The following is a 20862-nucleotide window of genomic DNA, read 5'->3' as shown; positions in this document are numbered from 1 at the left end:
ATGCTGTGTGCTTCGTGATCAAAAATCAGCCAAAAATATATTTGAAAACTCTGTGATTCATGTTAAAAATGTATTATATTATATTAGTTTAAAAAAGATATTTTAGATAATTACAACTGAAAAGTCCCATCCCAAACATATTATTCCTGACAGCTAAAATGATTCATTTAAAAGTTCAGACTATTCAGTGATATTAATAAATATTAAAGCAAAGTATTACTGTGGAATGTGATCTTACTTGGGTAAATGTATTTTTCAAGGGTTACAATTTGACCCCAACCACTGTTACCCTGATTGTAACACTCTGTCTTGTATTAAATTTAATATCATGATGTAATCTGTAGGTGTATTAATGGTATAGTTACTTAAACCATACAGATGTTTCTTAAACCAAAAGACTGCAGGTAGATTTGTATTTAAAAAGTAAAAGGTTACAACCTTCCCTGATCCGATCTCCTTTACTTTCACAGTGAAAAAGTGTAGAATCAGCAAGCTATGTAATATTGTGAATATGGGATATGTTTGATAAAACTGATATATTTTCATCATTCTTTTACCCAGCTTGCCTCTTGCTTGCTTAATGAACACAGTCACAGGAATCTGTTATTGTATACCAGAACCTGTTCATTATCTAGAGCTACACACTCATTCAATAACTGCCTACAAATGTTTCTCACGCCAACCTTTACAATGATGAAGATTTTGGGTGTATCAGAGCTGTTTTAGCTCAAGACTATAATTATATACAAATCAGCTGTAGATCTCCACCTTAGTCCAGTTAATATGAATCCCAGAATATGACGTAAACAGTTTGAATGGAGGTGCTGCTTACTCACTTTATCAGGTTCTGCATTAAATATGTTTAATGCAATACCCAATGACAAAAAAATTTACTGTGCACAAGAAGTATTGTGTTGACACCTATGCTTAAGCGTTAATGCAAGACTGGCACAACCCTCAGGAAATGCTGCTTTGGCAAGGAGTGCCATGACCTAGAAACATCTTTTACGCCGAGCTCTTTTCATAATACAACACAACAGACAATAATAAAGAGGAAAAAGTGGGTGAGAGATGAGTAGTTAAACGGTGTATGAGAGAGTGAAAGGAGAGTTTGTGAATTGTGTGTGTGCACAAATTATCGAACAAGATGGGATACTGTAAACCTTTTTAAACTGCACCACAAAAAAATACCATGCTGAGATGAGAAAAAATATAAATAAAGGGGTTGTCATAAAAAAAAAACTATGCTTAGATCAGAAAATAAATAAAAAAAACTACTTGTCAATGAGGAAAAAAAAAAAACTTCAATTCATTTGCTTCTCAAATATTTCTTGTTTTAATGATATTTAGATTTAGAACAGCAAGACAAGACATTTTGCTGATTGAGAAAAACAAAACAAAACACAAATGATCCCTGACAGAATTTCATCAGTCACTAGAAGGATTACAACATAAGCTGGTCATACATTTAAGTTAGTTTTTATCATATGAATTTGTCTTGTTAGGAGGCTCTCTGCAATTAAAGGCCTATCTTAGCAAGCTCTGTGTATTTTTGGCTTCTTGTTTGGACACTTGCCAGCAACGCAAGTCAATTTGGTAAGAAGCACCGACCTACACAAAGAATATAAATGAAGAAATATAATACAAGCAGAAACATAATACAAAACTGTTTTTAAAATCCACTAATCAGTGGGATGCCTGTTGTAATAAACAGGTAGTTGTAGTTGTAATAAACATGGTTTAAGGTCACGTCACCCTGATCTAAGACATTCCTTCAGAAACAATGGATCTGAAAACAGCTTCATAAAAAAAAAAAACTCTCCTTGCAACTTAAAAAAAAATAAAAAAAAAAAAAACAACTAGGGAATAAACAACAGTGGCACATTTAAAAAAAAAAGTTGTTTATTTAAAAAAAATAATAATAATAATTTAATAAATAATAATGACTAGGAAATATTTATAGTGTGCTGTCACCCTGCTTTAACTACCAGCACATATACACACATCAACTGTGGTTTGTGAATTCCAGAAATCTGACAGTTTTTACTTATCAGCTCAGCTGAGAAGAGGATTGTGTCTGTGAGATAATGACTGACCTATATTCACACCCACACACACAGCTTTTTAAAACATGGTTTGCTCTGCAAAACACCACACTGACAGAAATCAGAAAACAGCAATGCAAACAAGGTGAACAAATATCTTTTGAAATTGTAATGAAAAGTATCAAAAAAAAAACAACAACTTATAATTAAAAAAAAAGAAGCTTATAATTAAGATAAAAGTGCTTCATCCAGAACATGCCATACTGTATATATCAGTCAACATTTATACAAATGTAAGTGCAAATTACTTGTTTTACCACAAATATTTCATACCATCAGGCTGCCTCAGAGCCTCAACGAATGTGTGTGTTTGATTCTTTATGATGTTTACCATGACTTAGTTAAGCATAGGTTCGGCAAAACTGTGATGACCAGGCAAGCACAAATGAGAAGCAATAAGATTTAGTACAGCTGGAGAGAATTAGAATACAGCACCTCCACAAACTTATAAGTACAGCACATTCTCACACACTCATGCACACATGTGTTTTGTCCAAGTTTCTTCAGACCAATCCACAGTAAGGGTATTTTGTCCAAGTTTCTTCAGACCAATCCACAGTAAGGGTATCTGACAAAGAGTTCAAGCCTTTGAACTACAGTTTCAGATTGAATTCACATTTAAAAAGAAATTGAAAAAGATGATGAAAGAGAAGGGACACAAAGACAGAGCGAGACGCAGTAAACTCTCAGATAATGATTAATGCAGGAGACTTTCTGCTAAAAATAAACAACAAATTCTGCCTATTGTATGATGAGCACATAGGATTCACTCTTGTGTTCAAGAGCAGCTGGGCAGAGCACAACAGAAAAGAACAGCATGCAAAGGTCTCAAGATACATTTTGTAAAATTAAACTGTTTTTAACTCAATGAAAAAGCAATGCTCATGGGCCTAGAAACATGTTGAGTTGCGAGCCAGTGGCCAAGGATGTCTATCTGCTACCTGTGCTTTAAAGAGAATGAGTTTAAAGACACTTTTTCAGAGAGGGTGTACAGTTTTACCTAAAGCTTTAATGGCTTAATGCTAAAACAGCACGCCAAGTAACCATCTTAAATAAAAAATTATGGTCATCCTCAATACTTGACTAGTCAGTTTTTTAGGTGATTACTCAGCCAGTTGATGATGATTATTATAATGATGATTATTCCTAAAATAGTAAACACTTTCTTCATAATAATCACATTCTGTTGAACATAAATTCTATGCTGATAATGAGCAGCAAACTCTGACAATAACAAAGAAAATTCTCTGGCAATAATATATACAGCAAACTGTCTGCTTATAATAAACACAGCAATCATTCTGACAAATATAAAATGTCTGTCGATAATGAATATAGCAAACTCTCCAGGAGTAATAGACATAAACTCTCATGATAACAAACATAGCAAACTCTGTGCTAGTAATGAACACAACTATCTATTTGCTAAAAGCCTATTAAAACATTAAACTCTCGGTTACAATAAACAGAACAAACGCTGATAATGGCACATACAGCAAACTCTGCTAATAATATTTAATCATATTCAAATATCTGCAAACTATGATTTCCCAATCAGAATCAAGTCTACCAAACAGCGGTGTAAAACATAGAACCTTTGCTAATAATAAACAAAGCAAACTCTGCTAATAACAAATTCTGTTCTAATAGTAAATACATCAAACCCCAGACAGAAAATCCTCTGCTAACAGCAAACAGTTTGAAAATAATAAACAAAACAAAAAAATTAACATAGCAAAAATTCTGCTAATAATTAAAACTTTTACCACTAAGGGATATAAAAAAAATTGCATCAACTTATAAAGTTCCTGAGTTCGAGTTGCTGCATCTTGCTCTCTAACACATGGCTCTTCTCAATGTGAATATGCACTACTTTCTTATTCACACAGAAAACAGCTCTGTAAAACATGGAAAAAAAATGTTTATGAAATGTTTATAGACACACAAGAGGAAAGAAGAGAAAAACTCAACCACATGAAGGAAGCCACAGAGAAAAGAAGAGAATGTTTTTCTCCCATGAAGAAAGACCTGCATATCTCTTTGTCTCTGTCAGAAACACACAAAAAAGACACTAAAAAAATACAAAAAAAACATTGTAAACCAGCCACTCCTCCTTACCCACATATTTTAACCTAAACACATGTACACTGACACATACACACACACACATTCTTAGTGAGTTTATCCCCTTAAACAGGACCTGAACAAATACTGGACATCTGATCTAGAAAAATGTGTTTTCAGAAAAATGTGTGTGCGCGCGTGCATTCTTTCTACCTGACTGGCCACGCAGAATCTGCCTTTGGCCACACCCAGTGATGTGTAACTCACACAGAAACATGTTTACAACCTTCAGCATGGCCTCAAATTACACACACACAAAGAGCAATGAGTTCAAATCAAAGTTCAAATTCATAATCAGTTCTTGAGACACACATACCTCCTGGAAAATACAGAGCATTGACAAGATGAGCAACTTTCAAACACTCCTAATAGATAACAACTAAATGTCTAACACATTTTTCACATTTATAGTGTGAAAAATGTACATATATTTAATTTCCACACCATACATATTGTCCCTATTTACACTCAGATCAGATAGCTATTTGATTTGTTAAAACTGTCCCATTTACACATAAATGTGTCTCCGCAAAACAAATATAAATCTGATCTTTGGTTCCCGCACTATATGCAAATTCAGCAGTTCACATCATTGAAAGCAACAGATATGCACTGCATTTTATTTGTCATCAGCTGATTTCAAGATCAAAGTCTGCAACAGTTGAGAGAGCGCCATCTGCACCGATGACAGAATGTAGTGTTCTCCATTTTTAATGAATATGACTGTGTGATGAACATGCAAAGATGCAAATTGCGATGCCAAACATTGTGTTTTATTTGCATCCGTTTGCACATATCTGTGGAGATGTGTGTTGCAGTAGCTCTGTGGTATTTGGCTACCCGAAGCAGCACACTTTGGGAGGAGTAAAAGTTATATATGTGACATCAACAACTAGATGCATTTACATATGTCCAGTTGCATCTGGAATGAGTCTCAAACCTGCTGAAGTAGTTTGTGTAATCGGATTGCAATCCATCTCAAATACATTTTGGAGGGCATTTACACCCGTTCTTTTCATGATCAGATATCTATCCGTTCAAAGAAATAGTTTGAAGTGGCCAAGTATAAATAGACCCATTGAAATGTCATAAGAGTTAACTCCTTTCCCATTCACTGTCTGACATATCACTAATAAGAATCTTCTCTGTGATCCACCCACACACACACACAATGTTTATATTACATAGACTTCTATTGTTTTTATATACAGATAACAATACACAACCTAAACCAAACCCAACCCACCCCTACCCCTCACAGAAAATGTCCTGCATTTTTACAATTTCAAAAAAAACTTTTTTTACTTTATACAAATTTGTCCCCAAAATGTGGTTAAGTACGTACACACACACACACACAATGAACACATAAATACACACAAGATTACACCTGAGCATGCCTATATAGACACACACATCAGACATGGGAGTGTGTAAAAGTAGCTGTTGGGTTCAGAAAGAGGTCAAGGGTCACACTCACTGGTGGAAGCTGATAGGGGCCCCTGCAGTATTCCGGAAGGGGTGGAATAACCCATGAATGTTACAGAAGCAACAGGAACACACACACACACAGTTTCAGCACAATGTTGATGCAGTGTTACAGGAGTGTCACAGGAGTGTTAGCCCAGAGATGCATGTGCTGGCCTCATTAAATTAAGCAACACAACTGTTTTCAATATTGATAATAATAAGAAATTTCACCTGAGCACCAAATCAGCAAATTAGAATGATTTCTGATGGATCATGTGACACTAAACACTAAATAAGATAAAAACAAAAAAAAGCAGTAAACAACATAAGAAGATCCAAAAAGTTCATCAAAGTTGTCCTAAGACAAGAACGGGTGTTGTTTTGGTTTTAGGACAACTTTGATGAAAGATTTTGATCCACTTCAAATGTTGACTACTGTATATTTAAAATAGAAAACTGTTTTAAATTGTCATAATATTTCACAATATTACTGTTTTACTTATTTATTTACTTATTTCTGACCAATAAATAAATAAATAAATAAATAAGGCAGCCTTGGTGAGCATAGGAGACTTCTTTCAAAAACATTCCAAAAACTCACTTTTTTTTGTCTCCTCAAGTATGAGCTTAATCTTCTCCTATATACTATACAAGCATAAAAGCCTGCTTTATCAACTACAATATACAACAAAATTACATATGCAACCTTTTTGTTTTTTAAACATTTTGTCTAAAGGTTCAATAAACTGTTGCATTTAAAAAAACAATTATTATTTTTCTGGCTATAAATTTAGATGTCAGATTTTTAAAGGGGTAAATATAGATATAACATCCATTGTCTGCTACAAGCAACCACAACACAAAATAATAAATTGAGCTAGGAGAACAGAGGTCACTGTAAGAAAGAGGAATATTATTTTATCAGTGTCATAAGAGTTAACTCCTTCCCCACTCTCTGTCTAACATCTCACTAATAAGAATCTTCTCTATGATCCACACACACTCACACACACACACACACAAATTTACTTAGCTATTTAAATGGGGACATTATAGACTTCTATTGTTTTTGTATACAGATAGTTACCCTACCCTGCACAGAAAGCTTTCTGCATTTTTACTATTTAAAAAAAAAATAACTTTGTTTACTTTATTTACTTTTCTCTCACTGACAATATGAAAGACAGTGCGTGATCAGCTATGTGCACCTATATATTTGGGATGACGATTAAAAAAAAAAAAATAATAATAATAAAGAAAATATATTGAAAAATAAATAAATAAATAAATGGTGGGTTAGTAACTAAATAACTAATTAATTAATTATTTGTAATTATTCATTATTCAGAATGCATAGAAAAATGCATACATATTTTCCATGTAAAGACTGACAGACAACAGCACTGTGGATCTGCTGATTCACTGTTGGGATGATTCATGCAGCTGTGTTGTCCCTGCATTTACTGTAGATGCTGCCTTCATCAGCCAGGTGAATATTTCAAGTGCACCTCATTCTTCCATAATCACACACACTCACTCACAAACAAAAACACACCAACATAGAGAGGAAAGTTCAGGAAAAGCAATGAGGATTAGGTATCCTTCTGTGCTTTTTCTAAACAGTTTAATTTGTCTCTCAGTGCAATATGTGCAGTACACACAGAAATGACAGAAATATCTAATATCTGTAATTAGTAACAATACGCTACTGACCAGGGCAAGAGAGAGGAAAACAGACAAGTACAGTGAGAGAACAACAAAGAGTGATTTCCAGGAGTCGAACAGCCTGACTCCCGTGTGAGAGGTGAGGGAATTATTGCATCACTTACTGTTTACAGTATTACCATGAAGCCAATATCCCACCTTTAACCAGGGGCCCACTATACAGCAGCACACACAAACACAATTAACCGAGGGGCCTAGGTACAGGCTCCAATACAAATCTAAACACTGCACAAGTTTAAAACCATTCACACATGTCTCCACCATCACATGAATGTCCAACAAACTTCATACATGATATTACAAGAACTCACAGATTTGCGAATGCTTGCATTTGCCAAATGACATGGAATACTTTTGGGCAGGGTTAGGGTTAGGGCTAAACCTACTTAACCCACAACCATCACTTAAAGGGATAGCTCACCCAATATGAAAATTCTGTCATAATTTGGTGAACAGTGGTGAACATTTACTTCCAAACAGGTTTGGAACAAAATGAGGGTGATTAAATTATTGAAGTATTTTCATTTTTGGGTGAACTATCCCTTTAACTAAAACACAACCAAAAACAAAGACACAACATCCTAAAAAATTGCATTCTCTCTTTCTGTTCTTTTATTTCACTTCTGCTCTCATGCATCACAATGGACATATTGTGTAGTCCAGATAATGTTGGTTCTTAAAAAAAAGAGCTTGCAATATTCCACATTTATATACATTTAACGATTCACTTGCAATATTCCACATTTATATACATTTAACGATTCAAGCAGCATTCTAATGAAGTGCTAAATAATAACAGTAGCTTTCTGTCATAACTTCATTAAAGTTAGTAATGGAAAGCAGCGTACTGTTGCCTTGGTTACTTCCTCAGACAAAACGCGACTTGTCTATTTGAAGACGTTCTGACTAATCCAATTAATTCTGCCTAACTGCTTTATACGTTCATGTAGATTTAACTTAAAATCTCGATTTAAAACAAAGGTCAATGAGCACGTAAGCGGCAGCCACTCTTAAACTGTTACTTGCAGTCCAAATCATTTCCTGAACCACAACAAATAGAACCCAAACACGCAATTCCAGCCCAAACAGCATGAGGAGTCCAAGGCCACCAAACTAGCAGCTCAAAAGAAAAAAAGAAAGTTATTTTCTTACATGTTTAAACCCGAATTACCTGAGGTACGTTTATGCACCTTCTCAACCACTTTGAATAAAGAAACTGTTAGGATAGAAATTAAAGTGACAAGTGGATGGACACTACGCTGTCACAACATAATGACGAAAAAAAATGTGTACCGTGTAATTAAGTCAGACAGGAGCTCTTAAGAATTGCTCACAAGTGCAAACGGATTCAAGACATTTTTCAAGTCTCAATAGCCCAACATTAAGTGACATGTCGTCCATGCAGGCAGGTTTTATGCTGCTGGAGATACTGGTTTCAGCGCATTGTATGTACGTACAGTGACCCATTTCGAATGCATTCCAAGATTTCAGATCAAGACAGTCAAACCAGCAAAAGCCGCGTACAAGATATTAATAAGCTTTAATTACCATAGTTCCATTGTCCAAAACTGGACTGAATGTGTTTGGTTGTGATCTCACACACTCCACCGCGCCTGGGGTTAGGAAAAGCGCGCGGTAACATCAGAGAACCCGGCGACTCCACGCGACCCTCACGCGTCAATCTTAATATTCGCAACTCTATGACTTACGATTTCCACTTAGTTTCCCCCCATACCAAGATAAAGCGAAGAAGAACCAAATGAGCGGCTGAACAGTAAATGAACAGCTCCGCAAATTTTAATTGTAGTACTTTCTCATTTGCATTACAATACGGGATATCTTACCGAGCGTTAAGGACAGGTCCACACTTCACTTTTGCCCTCGTCCGCGCCTCTCATACTGAAGCCACGAGTGAGCTCGACTTCGCCACAAACAACCCACGAGCCACTCTGAAGTCGGAAACGGGACAAAATATGCACAAAACACACTAACTGAAGGATCCCATGGTAAAGCGGCAGAGGGGGGCACGCTACTCGGCGTTTCGGCTATGTTTTCTCGCTACCGGGTCCACATCCTCCGCTCACGAGCGCCTGTAAACAGCGCTGAGCTGATGCGAAGTACGAAAGTAGGTCAGATGGGAGCTCAATACTCAACCAACGACATCAGTAACCGCCCGCAGCCTCACACACAAGCCAGAGAAAAGACAATGACAAATGTCAGGAATGCACTCGAACATAAACAGTCGACAACAATCATTTAAAAACCATTTTTATAGACGATGCGCTATTTTGGCTTTTGTTTTGGTGAACGTCATGCCGCTGTCAGCCCGTGTGGAGCTCACGGTCGCCTTTCGCATATGCACATTTGCCTCGCCTCGCTATGCTTTAAATTATACAGTTTTCTGCAAGACGATACAACTCTTTGTGGTGCCCCGAGTTAATCAAATAAATTAAGAATTTAACTAATTAATAAATAAAAACATTACCAATAAGAATTATTATTATTAAATAAATGTTGAGTGTTGAAAGTTAAGAGTATTTTGGGATGAAACATTCAAGTTTATTCAATTCAATTCAATTCAAGTTTATTTGTATAGCGCTTTTTACGATACAAATCATTGCAAAGCAACTTTACAGAAAATTACGTTTCTACAATATTTAGTAGTAGCTTATCAGTGGTGACTGTCAGTTTATGTGTAACATTCAAATCCTTATTAAACATGACTGGAAAGATATACACGCATTGTGGAAAAGTGATTCTGACTGTAATAAGTTCAGATTTAATATATGTGCCAATGCTCAAATTCACCTGAAACTGCGCACATGGCTATACTTTTTGAAGGCACACGTGCTTTACCTCCTGCTCTATTTTTGAAGTAGTTTTCTCACATATTCTACTGATGCAGCAAAAGGAGAAGCTGGGTCTGTTGGAGCAGTGTCATGAGCTGAAATGATGCTATATGATACAGTTTACTGATGTTTAAAATAAAATAAAGTGACTCTTCAGAAATTTGCATTTAATTCATAAAATAAATACACGTTAAACAAATCAAATCTAAGACTTCCGGCACTAAAACTTTACAATGACATTAGACAAAGCACTACAGAGTTTTTATAGGATAAAACATGCTTTCAACACAAAAACGTTCATAAGTACATTTAGGGAACAACAGCTAAAGCAGAAATAATGTGTGATGCTGGAAAGCCTGTATCAGGACACAATATCGGTTGCCATGGCAAACACAGAATCTTCCATCAGACCCTCTGTCCAACATGGCCGCTGGGCAGAAGAGCAGCTGAGCCTGAAACATATCAGCTGTGTGGCTTTACTGGCTCGGTGCATTATTACTGTACTCACCAAATAGATGTAATTGCTGTGCATTATTCTTAACATTTTAATGGTTTTACTTGAACATGATGTTCAAGCAAAACTGCTAATTATTATAAAACCCAAAAGTAATGCAGTTATCTTTTGATAACTCTTAATGGATGGAATTTTAGATTCATCATGCCTTGAGTCATTGGGTATATATTAAGATCAACAACAACAAAAAACAACGACAACAATCATTTCTTTCTTTCTTTCTGTCTCTCTGTAATTTCTTTTGTGTTTTGCTTAATCACTGGGTTTTGATGTCAGTGTTCTTTGGTTTGGAAGCTGATTGTGGCTCTATAGCTTTAAAGAACTACCAGAGGAATATGGGTCTGTGGAACACCAGTCACCTTTATTTATATAGCCCTTTATACAAAACAGCACGAGCGCGAGGGAGGAACTGAGAGAGAGAAAGAAAATGAGAGGGAGAGAATGTAATGCTTTGTAACAGAGTTTCCAGGATTATTAGCGGTCCAGCAGAATAATTGATTCTCCCATGTCAGTCTAGGTGACTTTTATGAGCAAACAACATTCAGAAGTTCAGGAAATAATAAAAGAACTTCCTCATTAGAATCGCACAGGAGATATATGTGTCAAGGGTGTGTGTGTGCATGTACATGTGAGCACACACAGCCCATGTTTCTGTGGCAAACCAACAGAAGGTCAAGTGATTTGTTCATAAGGAATTCACAAGCTAGTCATCAGATTCTCCCTTTATAGGAGCAAACACACCTCTCTTCAGACATGTATGCAGACACACTATACAGTACATAAGTATGCAGCTGGTCCTTTTGCTTGTTTTTGTCCTGTTTTTGTCCTTATTCTTAAGGCAGTGGTTTGTTTAGTCTTGCACTTACACAAATTACAGTGAGATTCATTTTAGCAGTTAATTAATAGCCTATTACAAACCTCTGCTTCCTGATACCACAGATCCCATCCTAACTCATAAACGTCAGAGAAACATCTGAAATACTGACATTCTTTCATCTTTCATACTTTAACCGTCTATCTTTGGATCGGTTTCTGTTGGTCTTTGGATATCTCTCTCACACAAAGTTGATAAAAATCAGTAGTTCTTGGGAGCTTTCAGTTTCTTTACTTAATATACACCATATATTCACGCTATGGATAGAATCTAGTTTTTATCTAATTAAAAAAATTTCACCAACAATACTCAACTCTCCAAATACTTTACATGAACAAACACATCCAAAATTGCTATTATGAATGTGTGTTTAAAAACTTTTAAATGTGTATGTACATGCATTTACATGTATATACTATGAAATATAAAAACAATACTACAAGCAATTAGTAAACTATCTACTAGCAAAACATTACCAAATTACATCTAAACCTTATCAACGTTATTTACAAACCATTATTAAATTGGAGTCAAACCATCAACAAACTATTACCACACCAAATAATCAAACTAAACATTATTGTCAAACTAGGGCCAAATAAGCCCCAAATACTGCAATCAATACCAAGTTACCAAAATGACAAACATCACCAAACTACTGCTATATTGTTACTGCCAAACCATTGATGTGTGAAAATTATGAAACAAATATTATATACTAAAAGATTTTATAGCATTTGTGCAAAAGTCCAATTATGAAAAAAAAACTATAAAATATATAAGCTATTTATGAACTATATATGAACAAAATCTTGATTCATATTCAATTCAGTGAGTGAGGATGAGTTTAAAATCTCAGCTTCTTTTGTTGAGCCTTACACAAGATTATGTAGGTCAGCTGGAGTAAAGCAGCAGTTTGCTTCAATCTCAGAGGACAGAAGACTTGAAGACGTTTAAACCCCCACAGCCAGAAATATACCTCTAAACTGTATGATCATTTCACAGGAGGTCATTTTACTCTCTGTGCCGAGATAATTGCTGCTCTCTCCCTCCATTTATTCACACGTCAAAAGCTACATCGTTCAGTCTATCCAATCCATCCATTTTCTATTTATTCCCGAGCACTGTCATCATAAAATATGGCTGTTCTTTGCTCCAGTCTTTTATGATTGTGTGTCAATGTGTGTTGCAATTATCCACATATGTGTGTGTCCTTTGCTGCCATAGTAAAGCCACATTGTTCTTTTATAATTGTAATTATCTTAATGTGGTCTGACCCAGCTAACTGAAAAAGCTAATCATCACATATTAGATCAAGTAAAAGGCTGTTCATGAGTCTGTGTGAGTATACATTCTCTCACTTTACCGTCAAGAGTCATTAAAAAGGACGCAGTGCTCCACCTTTCCCTTTCTGTGTTTGTGTGGAAAAGAGAATAAAGAGAGACAGAAAGAAAAAGAGAGAGTGCGAGTGAGGGGTCTATTATACAGAGTTAGAGGGAAAAACACAAACTAATTAAGGGAAGAGAGACTATAATTAAAATGGCCTGTTTTTAATTTAACAGTGAGCTACTTTATATCAAACAGAACAGTGATCTCTTAATTATACAGGAAACATCAGAGACACAGAAAAAGAGGTTGATTGTCTGCAGTCTTGTTTAAATACTTAAATAATATAAAAAATTTAAACTCACTGGCTCCAGCCCCTTACTTACATCATTTTTGCCATTATTAAATGGTCAAGTTATAATTAATAAGGTCCCTAAGCTTGACCATAAATTTCTGAATAAACTTTTTTAATAATCCTTTATTTACAAAAATCATATTTGTTTTTCAGGATAATGGAAATTAATTCAAATAAAGGTTAATGTAATGAGTTAAAAATATAAGTTTAAAATGTATACATGTATACATATACGCATATTAAATGAATTATTTCCTAACAGATTCAAACAATTAGAGTGACTGTGCATTCCATGTAGACTGTAAAAACAGGGCCCAATGTTGTGTACTGTGTGTGTCCGTAAAAATGTTTACAGGTGTTTTAAAGTATTATCAATTATGCATTGTTTTGTGTTGTGTTTTAGGGTTAAAGGAAATGTCCATAAATGGTTAATGTCCCAGCAGAAAATTGCCAGTAAAAATGATTGTGATTTTAACAGTAAAAAAATGTAAAAATGCTACAGTAAAAACCTGTTAATTAGTTATCAGTAAGTTTCCATACTATGGTGAATAATTGTAATTACATTTAATGTTATCTTACAGTAAAATACTGTTAAAATCACTGTTATACTGTTAAAATGACTGTTAAATACTGTTAAAATGACTGTTATAAAATACTGTTTTTGGAAGTGAAAAAGAAAGTCATTGTATAATTTACAGTGAAAAACCATAAATTGACACTCCCAGAACTCCCTGCATGACACTTTGTTTTATGTTTTTTCATTGAAATAACTTCAGTTTCTTCTTAGTTTTTTTTCTCATCAGTTGTGTACATTATGGTTTTATCTTACATCTGATGTTGTTAAATTAATGTTTCTTGCATTATTTCAGTTTCATGTGTGTTACCATGATGGTGTTTAGTGTTTGTGTGAATGACACTGTGCACCTTCTATCTATCTATCTATCTATCTATCTATCTATCTATCTATCTATATATTCGTATTTCCCTTCTCAGCTTGTGGAAGAGCTGTTTGTGATGAGCTTTGATTCATCATGTGACTTTCTCATCACCACCTGGTGGTTATCAGTATTACAATAGTTCAAAACAGATATTAGTACTTCAATATGCTGGTTTATTAACATTACATCAGTTAATTAAATACATTTTTTTATTGTGAATTTAAGTTAAGTCTGTAAAACCTTAAATGATGCTACCATATTTTTAACGGTGAAGTTCTGGCAACCACAGCTGCCGGTATTTTACCGTAAAATGTTTTACAGTGTACAGTTTTTTCTTTCTTACAGTGTGTGAGATATCAATAAGAAAACTGAGAACATTTTGACTAAAAAAGATTCTTCACACACATACATGCATTTAGTCCCAACAAGAACATACACAAATACAGTGAGCCTGAGAAATTTTTCTAATAAAAAAAATTGTTAAAAATTATATATCTAGAATAATAATTTGACTGAAAACTTGTCTTGAAAATGTACATTCTTTTCAGAATGTATTTTTTTAATATGTATTCGGCATCCATTTATCAAAGCACAACTTGTGCTACAAGTTTGTGTAAAACCGGATCATTCTGTATAAAATTTTGCATTAACAGTGTCAAGAATTTGATTATTTGATTAGTGACCTTGATTTTAAACATTTCTTCATTTTATATCACTTTTCTGTAAGTACAGTTTTTCCAAAATTAAAACATTGTTTATTTCCAAATTAAAATGGAAAACACTTTAGTTTTTTTAATATGGACTTTTGGACCCCACTGTAAACACACTTACAAACACACACACAGATAACATGATATTTTAACACATTATATAATTTTGCCAGGGGACAGATTGAAACGTAACCTCATTAGATTGCTTGACTCTAGGGCCACTTCAGAGCTACTGGTCCCATGATGCATTTCAGCACTGGTAAGACAGACACTTGCAGCTGCAGGCCAGGCAGTCAGAGCAGTTGCAGCTAGGTTTGCAGTTTGACTTTTATAATCTTTTAACCTGTTCCGCATCCAAAACAGCAAACACTGATCTGTCCATTTAAAAACCTACCAAACCATCTTAATATTTGATATGATACAGGCTGCATTAATTTATCAAACCTATATTTTGTATTTAAAAGGCCTTTTGGCTAATGATCTGATGTTTTTAGTGTAATGACTGTTGTGGTTTCCTCTCATTAGTCTATAATTAAAGAACCATCAATCTCTCCTGTGTGCACCAACATAGCATAAATAATTTACTTGTATATTCAAAACTTTCATTAGATGTCATTAATATTAACCACTCAAACAATCCTCACAGTCCTGCGAAACACAAAGAGAAAGAGAGGGGGAGACAGTGAGTGAGGGAGAGAGAGGCAAACTAAGGGAACAACACAGAGAGAAAGATTGTGACTGAGCTGAAATACTGACTATTTCTGCTGGCATAGTTACAACCTTCCACAATGCGAATAAATCACTCACATGCGACTAAATTTCCATGCTAGATGGCCAAATAATGACTACTGTTAAACTTTCCATATCGATTTTTCCACTAACTAGATTGTCGGTAGCACAAGCACGTGGAGTGTGTAACAGAACGGAACAGAACAGGATGCGGCGTCCGTTTACTGTTAGCACGCTTTCAGTGATACAATCACTGATTATAATGGGTTCTGTGTGCTTTGACGCAATGTGTCACATTGTTCGCGTCCAATGTATTACCTGCCAGTTTACACCAGTGCTACTAGACTAGACTGTGTATCATTTCCATAGCAACGACTCTTTACTTTAGTGTTCGCTCAGCTTTGTAGCGCATCATTTTCGCTATATGCTGATAATCAAGTATGTAATAATACGCCTTCAGGCTTGTATTATTTTTACAATAAAACAGACAAGCAACTAACCAACTATCCCATATTATAATTAAAACAACCTGTTGCTCTGTAAACTATATTATAAACTATAATAGAGTTACACATACTATTTTTGACATTACATTTATGAATATTAATTTGTTCATTAATTATGAAATATTAGAAAGGCTGCACTAAACCTTGTTCATTTAAGTGTTAAGTGAGGTGATCACTCTTCCTGAAAGAATCGGTCATGTCGATGTAAACAACGATGGATGAACAGAGAGTCCGTGCAAATCACTGACATGTTTAGCTGATGCCAAGGCCAGGAGCAGAGCTGTCTTGAAAGACAGAAGCTTAAAGGAGTTATCTCCCAGGGGCTAAAAAGGCTGTTGAGACAAGGCCTCCAGCACCATGGAGAGGTCACATTCTGGAACTACTCTTCTAGTGACTGGAAGGGAATGGCAGGCACCCTTCATAAATCTATAAATAAGTGATTTGATTTTGGTGATCCTCCACTGTAGTAACGTCAAACCCAACATGACATGCAGAAATAGCCGCTAAGTAGACATTAATAGTGGAGAAGGATTTCCCACCATCGATAAGGTCCTGCAAAAAAAATAAAAATGTCAGGGACTGAGCACTGATCTGATATCAGCTGGCGCCCCTCAAATCACTCCTCAAACACACCACTTGCAATCATAAAGGAAGCATGTAGAAGCAGCTCTAGCATTCTATACAGTAGGAACAACATGTGAGGGGAGCCCCAATGTGTTTAAGTTTGCCCTTTCATGGGCCAGGCCCAGAGGGCCACCCTGTCTGGGTAAGGGTGGTAGATTTCCCCGTTCGCTTGGAACAGGAGGTTTGTGCGTAATGGGAGGGACCACGGCTAGGCATACAGAAGAGGGATTATCTCTGTCAGCCATGGAGATTTGGGCTATCTGGGTGCTATCACATTCATAGTCAGGCTCTGTTCTTTCACCCTGACCAGAGTAGGAGTTAGTAGGCAGAGAGGAGGAAATGCATAGAGCAGCACATTGGACCATAGGCGGGCCAGTGCTTCCAAGCCAATGGGGAATCCTTTTCCAATAGGGAGAAGAACATAGGACAATGGGCGTTTTCACCCAAGGTGAAGAGATCAACGGCTGCCTGACCGAACCTCTTCCACAGCAGACCCACTATCCCATCCTGTTAAAGGCGTGTCTGTTGTTACAACTTTCCGTAACTTGATTTCCGCAACTCTGCATTTCTCCAGTGGTGCAGCACTGCTGTGCATAGAGTGACAGAGATTGCATAATGGGCTAAGATGAAGAGATAAAACCCATTTTATGAATGTCATCATTCTCAGAAGGCTCCAGACCTAGAAATATCACATTCTGGGCAGAAGTGAAATTGCACACATTCACTCAGAAGTCAAGTGCTGTGACTTTGGCGAGCACATGGGCAGTGTTTTGCATCACTTTCTCTCTTGAATCGACTAAAATCAGCCAATCAGGATCCTGGGACCCGCTATTCTCAGAGGGGCCAGGCCCACCTCCGCCCCACCGACAGATAAGCTCCATTTTTTGAAAAGAGTAATAATAGGGGCAGAATTGGTGTCCAGAGGGCTGGCCTCACGTGAACTTGAACTCAAACTTGCGTTTAAAGTCAGAGGGAGTGGGGTTTGGTTTTTTTTGGGCCATGACGAAGGACATTTTCCCCCAGGGTTTAGCAGGTGGGGGCTCACTCTGCTGCACCGGTGGCTTACTGCTGGGTCTATGAGCCCTGACTGCATTATGGGGATGGCGTCCCATAGCAGGGAGTTAGAAAGCCGCACAGGGCGACAGCGATGCACCACTTCTTGCTGTCAGGGAGACCGGAAAGTTTAAGCTGCAGTGCATGCTCTTCAACCACCGAGAGAGCCATAGAGCACCCTCACACTTGGACAGCCTGACGTGCATTACAGAGAACAAGGTCATTCACCGTGACGATCTCCTTACAGAGAACAGGGTGATGGCGACCCTTTCTCCAATTGTTGTCTCATGTCGTCTAGGAGTTTGGCCTGGTAAGTGGATAGCAGGGAGGAGACGTTGAGGGCTCTTACTACCAAAACCGAGGCTTTATAAGAGGCTTGATGAATAGACCCAGTGAAACAATCCATCTTGTTGGGTAGAACAGGGGTGGGGTGAGCGAGCAACCCGCCTTGAGAGGGGTTAAGGAATCTGGTGATATAGGGCTCGATGGTGGGGGGGGGGGGGGTCACCCATACTGAGAGTCACCATATCCTTAACCTCAAGACCCACAAGATCGTGTTTAAGATCGAGTGGATCTCCCCAGTTGTGCTTTATATGTTTAGCACATGTCATGTGAACAGGAAGAAGCTGCTTTCTAGGGCCAGGAGGGGGTACGGGGAGTTTCCCGTCATACACGACCCTTTCTTGGTACGATGCATTCTGAAGCACTGGCCATTCGATATTGAGGTGAGTGGCCGCTTGCTCACAAAACTTGAAGAGGACTGACAGGGCCAGGGCAGCGGGAGCATTAGCCTGAGGGTCTACAGATGACGGGATGGCTTCCTCGTCATCCAAGCTGTCGAGAAGACCTGCATCATCCTTGTCCCCAGAGCCGGGTGGCTTGTCGAGGGCGCCGCATGCGACCAGGCAGGATAGCAACTGGTTTTCCACGGAGGGGAGCCGAATTTGATTTTGAAAGAGACAAAAGAAACAAAGAACAGATGACAAGGTAAAAAAGAAAAATGGACAGCTGACCTGGTAAAAATGACAAATATGTCTGGTGGAGGCTGATCCAAAGATGTGTCCTCCTGTAGACGATAGTGAAGTCAAACCAACGAGCTGTGAGTAAATTTTCAAAGGTCGCGAGTAGGGTTGGGAATCGTTTTTCCGGTACCAGTTCCAGTTCCGCCTAACGGTTCAGATTCCAGTTCTATTAAAATCATTAAATAACTATTAAAAATAGTGGTAAGGAAAAATGCACAATACTAAACTTCTCAATGCTCAATCCTGTTTATTACTTACTGTTAACTTAATTTAAAGTTTGGCAATGTCAAAATTCAACATATATTACAGTATACGGATCTTCATAAGTAGGGTTGGGTATTGTAAGAAAAATTTCTGATTCCGGTTCCATTTAAATGAACTATTATTATGTTTTTTTTTTACTATTTTACCTTCATTGAATGTAGTGTTGCTGGAAGTAAGTAATGTTGAGTAATGCTAGTCCATCAATCAGCATGTGCTTCAAAGTTTATGTTTTTTACACTATCAATAACATTTTGCTTTTCAAGCAGGAATAAGCTGGTTGGCCAAATAGTCCCTTGAGGACTAATACGCTTGTTCATTTCCCTAAATTAATGAAATATAAACTGTTATACTTATAACCATGTATACACACACTCCATAAAGCCCCTATTTTACAAATAATAATGCAGTCAGGAAATGGTGTGATGCAATGAGTGGTTTCCACATTTGTAACATTTAAAATGCATGAAAATACATATTTTCTATCACTTTGTGTTTTCACTCTTGAAATGACCTGTACACTAAATAATCTAACCCTTATACTTACATAACAAAAGCAGTCGATTTATTTAGTGGTCCAATTTGAAGTCAATATGTCTATTAATGATAATATGGGACAAATATAATGTAATTTAGTGGCGGCAGGTGCTGCCGGTACATGTACAGTCATACAAAACGACATGGACAGTCGTGGGAAACATGTGTTCGGTTAAAGACGCGGCGCGTCTGTGGAATGCGCGTCATTGGAATCAATGTGCTCAGTAATTAAAGAGGCAGGGCGGCGCTTCTGTTATTTAGTTTGTGACATCCTTTACGGGAAACGCCGAATCGTCAGAACACCAGCGGAAGGCTGCGCACAGCAACCGTTTTCGGAACCAAAACGAAAGCCAAACCAAAGTCTCCAGAAGCTAAATAAAACCGAAACAAGGGAAAGTCCACAACCTCCCAATACGCCCAGAATAAGTCCAATACCAACCATCATTCCATTTCAAAGTAGCCCCTCAGCAGAACACAAGATCTTTTCTCGTGGTTGGATCCCCAACCTAGTCGCGAGAGTTTGGTAGGTAAGGGGTAGAGATGGGTAGGTTTAGGGGTGGAGAAGGGTGGGTTTAGGGGTGGGAATGTGGAGCAGGGTAGCTTTATAAATAAGGGGCAGTCCATTACCTTCCATTTTGGCCAGCCAATAAGATTGCCATTTGCACATTAGTTCCGCCTACTAACAAACACAATAAGATTGCCATTTGCACATTAGTTCCGCCTACTACCAAAGAATATAATTTACATGTAGCGAATCAGTTCTACATCTTAAGTTAGACTGAGAAACTCTAAGCGCTCTCAGCTAAGTGACGGCAAATCGACCGCCTTCATACCCTATGCTTCATACTAGAGTTTATGGTGCACTGAAATGAATAAAAATTTCATTAAAGATGCTTTAGGGACATAACTTTAGAGACGTAACTGTTTAATGTTGCATAACTGTAGTGGACTATTTGTCGCTGTGTTCTATGTTTACGTTTGTATTTTGGTATATTTTAAATGTGCGGAGAGCGAAACTCTCAAGTGTGCAGTGTTCAAAATCAGTAAAGGCAATTGAAATATCTGTTAAAATTATAGTTAGCCTTTAACTCAAACACTGGCAAGTGAAAAAAAAATTATTAGCCAATGGATAACAATAGT

The 20862-nt window shown here is 36.9% G+C and overlaps 1 protein-coding gene across 2 annotated transcripts in view; it reads right to left on the bottom strand.

The window, feature by feature from the left end:
• The window catches only part of LOC109061899 (neuronal PAS domain-containing protein 2-like), a 54706-nt gene that overhangs the window by 19863 nt on the left and 13981 nt on the right, over positions 1 to 20862 (bottom strand). The window contains exon 1 of one of the 2 annotated variants that reach the window (XM_042754023.1): positions 9269 to 9728. The exons of the other annotated variant lie outside the window; for it this stretch is intronic. The gene's annotated coding sequence lies outside the window, so the exon portion shown is untranslated. Of the gene's footprint in view, positions 1 to 9268; positions 9729 to 20862 lie in introns of those variants that run through there. 2 annotated transcript variants of the gene reach the window in all.

Source organism: Cyprinus carpio, chromosome A5, assembly GCF_018340385.1.
Source record: "Cyprinus carpio isolate SPL01 chromosome A5, ASM1834038v1, whole genome shotgun sequence".
NCBI classification, from domain to species: Eukaryota; Metazoa; Chordata; class Actinopteri; order Cypriniformes; family Cyprinidae; genus Cyprinus; species Cyprinus carpio.
This window is presented reverse-complemented; position numbering and strand designations above follow the sequence as displayed.